The following is a 3,754-nucleotide window of genomic DNA, read 5'->3' as shown; positions in this document are numbered from 1 at the left end:
GACCACCAAAGGCACGAGTGTCAGCTCGCGAACCCCTGCCCGCCCCCTCAGGTACCCAGGGAGGGAACTGCCAGTGGCTCTGTTCCCGGCCGCTCCCTGGGCCCTCCCTCCATCTCGTTAAACAGCAGTTACTCAGACTCTAATTAGGAGCTCCTAATGGATGCCAGCGCTGCCCTTGAGCCTTTTACCCTGAGCTAATGGCGTCCTATTATTAGAATACTCCTCTCCATACCGCAAACCACAGGAGCCAGCCCCCCCCCCCCAGGTTTGTGCCAGGGACAGCCATTGCCTGCAAATTTATGGTAACTGGCATTTTGAGTGTCTCTTCTGGGGATAACTAAGCAAAAATTTTAATGAGATAAGAAGTCTTTGGAGCTTTTACTGTCTACTGTACAGACATTGCTGGTGATACAATTAGAACAGAATGAGCAAAGTTTTAAGGTTTTGCTTGTATTTACGGCATTCTTGGTTCGGGAGGGGAGGACAGAATGGCTCAGTGTTGCAGATACCAGCCTGAGACCACATGCCCGCGGGAGATATCGCATCCCGTCCCGGATCTTCCCGAGATCTGGGCGTTAGTTCAGGCCAGGCCCAGCCTTGACTCTCAGAGCTCTTTGTGAGCAGAGCACAGAAGAATCTGGAAGAGTGGGGAGGCCCTGGCCTCATCTCTGAACATCTTTGCACACAGTCCCGGCTGCTTCTGATTTCGCTTCCAGAGGTCCCAGCAGGAGCAGCGGCTGTGTGTGTGGGGAGGGGGGGGGGGCGCTTTAGCTTCCAGCTCACCTTTGGAGTCTTTGTTCCCGTACGGGAAAAACAGAGGCTCTGCAAGCTCTCAACGCCTCCGTCTGGAATCACATTTTTGTTGTTTTCTAAATGCCAGTGGCATAAACTGCTCAGTAATAATAGCTTTGCAGGCAGTCTGGAATCATTTAGGCGACTGCAATGCCCCCGAGCCTCCCTGCCTCTGAGCTGTGTGACGCGAGAGGACCGTGGCTTTAGTGGGCTTCAGAGGTGCCTTGTGGCACCGTCCGCTTGCAGGGCAGAAGCTCCCTGTGTCGTTTCACACGCCTTCCCTGGTGACTCGGGGTAATCTCTGCCCTTCTCTGGAGTTCAGCGGATCATTGTCTCCACCGGGACCCTGATTGGGGTTTTTCTCTTGCAATTATTGCAATTATGCTAGAATTACAGTGGTAGTACCCAGCACATATTTGCAAAGTAGTCCACAAAGAGCAGCAGTGAGTTCTGGAATAAAATAAAAACTTCTAGGAGTTTATCTTTTGCCAAGAATCTCATTCCTGCTAGAAAGGATATTAAAGTAAACAGTGCCCTGGAAATTGAAGCCATGCTGTGTCTCATGCAATGTTTGGCCAATTAAAAATTAATTTCCTTCTTTCACAAATATTTATTGAGTACCTTCCGTGGGTCAGGCACAATTCTAGGGGCTGGGAATACAGCGATGAGTGAAGTGGGCCCAGTCCCCACCCCTTGCAGCCTAGACTCTAATAAAGGCAGTAAACATAAAACTAAAAGTTCATGTGTAGTAACAGACCCACAAGTATTCTGAAGTAAACTGTGAAAGCACATAGCGAGCAAACGTTGAGATCAGAAGGATGAGAAGTGGCAGGGCTGGTACGGGGAGGTCCCAGGGGAAATCGTGTGCAAAGGCCCTGTGGTGAGTCCTAGGGCACACTGGAAACCTGAAGGAAGGCCTGGGAGGAGCACCTAGAGCAGAGTCTTAATTTATAACTTCATATAGTTTTGTTTTTACATCAGTTGTGGTGCTTCCTTTATGTAAATTGGGGGCTTTATACGCTAGGGGTTGAGGAAGCAGGAGATGGATCGGGTTTGCAGAGCTGGTCTCCACTGAATCGTAAAGGGAAAGCGCTAAATAAGATGGTGTGGACGAAGTGGTTCCTGAGCTGACACGCACAGGCCGGCGTGGATGCTCCTATTGGCCGTTGCATTATGAAGCCCCAGACCGTGGGGCCCTCCGAGGGTATGGATGCTGAACCTGCCACCTTTGGGCGACCATCCTCTCGCTTGTACTGTGGCGGCCGTCCCCGTGTCTGGGCTCCGCACGTCACCCTTGTCCCCTCTGGTCAGCTTGTCACGCGGGGCTCAGACGGTCTTTTACAGGCACAGACCTCACCACGTTGGGCGGGCGGCGGCTTCCGCTGGCAAAGCTCACCCACAGTCCTTCGTCGGCGCCACAAGCCCCCCCAAGCCCCCCACGGGCGTCGTGGCCGCTGTATGCGAAGCCCTCCCCCTGGTGCGATGGTGTTTGGAGGGGGCCAGAGCGTGAGGACGGAGCCCGCCCGGACGGGCTTGTGCCCTTGCTGGAAGAGACGGGATGCCTCAGCCGCGCGAGGCCAGCGCGGAGCGGGCCGCCCGAACGACGCTCACCCAGCCGTGCTGGTTCCCGACCTGGGACTTGCCAGCCTCCAGGACCGTGAGAAAAGTGTGTGTTGTTTCGGATATTCTCATGTAGCATCGCGATCTGACGAAGAGCGGCGTCAAACGGGAGCGTTCTGCTTGCAGACCTGCAGTGCGGGGGGCTCCGTGGGGACGGCTCATCTCTACCAGTCCACGTGCGACGCGGTGCGTGGTGGCTTCAGACGGGCGGGGCCCCTGGAGCGTCCCCTCCCGGCGCTGCAGCCCGGCCGCCCGCCCCAGTGCGCCGGACTCCTCCGTGTGCGGCCCGGCCCCCAAGGGCGGTGTCCTGAGGGCCGAGAGCCAGAGCAGGTGTGGCAGTCACACTCGTCCCTTCGTGGCAGTTGGCGGCCTGCCCGGAGGCGAAGGGAGGGGACGTGGGCGCCCTGTGGCGGGGTGTCCTCGCGCTAAGGCCGCGCTGGCTGGGAAACACCCGCGGGGCCGTCTCTGGACAACGCCATCTGCCACAGCCACTCCTGGCCCCTCGCTTCACAGCCCTCCCACGTGCCGTGTCACGACTCCGACACCGAGTCCCCAGGCCTCATCCCGTCGTGGCGGCAGGCTCAGCACCGGGTCCCGTCGCTGACGTCAGGCCCGGGTGTGCGGGCGCCGTCCTGGCTGCTGCTCCCCGAGTTCAGCTCCGTGAGCTCGCTCTCCACGTGGAAGGACCCGTGTGGCCTGGGGCAAGCTACCCGCCCCACGGACGTGCTGTGGGCACGCGTGGGACAGGTGCCGTGGGCCCTGGGCTGCAACCGGCAGGGTGCTCGTACTTGCACAGAGTCGTTTCTGCTGCGGGGCGGGCTCCCGTGGGTGTGGGGCCGGCGAGCGCGGGGCTGCCGGGCAGGGGCCGGGGCAGAGCGGGAGCCGCCGCTGCAGCCCGAGGGCCGTCCGGGGGCAGGATTCCTTGTCTGGGGGGAACTTCATCCCCCGAGCCTTCGACTGACTGGATGCAGCCCCCCTGCGTCAGGGAGGGGGTCTGCCTGAGCCACGTCCACCAGCTTAAACGATAATCACCTCTAAACGGTGCCTGCCCAGCGACACATAGACAGGTGCTTGAGGGAGCATCTCGTCCCGGGGCCCAGCCACGTAGACACGTGGCCGTGACCATCACACCGCCTGCTCCAGAGCGGGACGTGGAAGGCGCGGAGCCCCTGGCCCGTGGCATCCTGCACTGCGGTCCGGCGCAAGCTGGCAGTTCCTGGAAAGGGCTCGATTCCAATTCCTGAGGATGATTTTTCCGTCGCTCTTGGCTCTGCTCCCGGTTCTTGGTGCCACCTTCCCAGTCCTCCTGGCTTTCCCGTAAGAAGCGCCGGGTGTGTCCAGC

Source organism: Hyaena hyaena, unplaced genomic scaffold (assembly GCF_003009895.1).
Source record: "Hyaena hyaena isolate Hyena2069 unplaced genomic scaffold, ASM300989v1 scaffold_1498, whole genome shotgun sequence".
Lineage (NCBI taxonomy): Eukaryota > Metazoa > Chordata > Mammalia > Carnivora > Hyaenidae > Hyaena > Hyaena hyaena.
The sequence above is the reverse complement of the archived record's forward strand: the minus strand, read 5'-3'. Positions refer to the sequence as shown.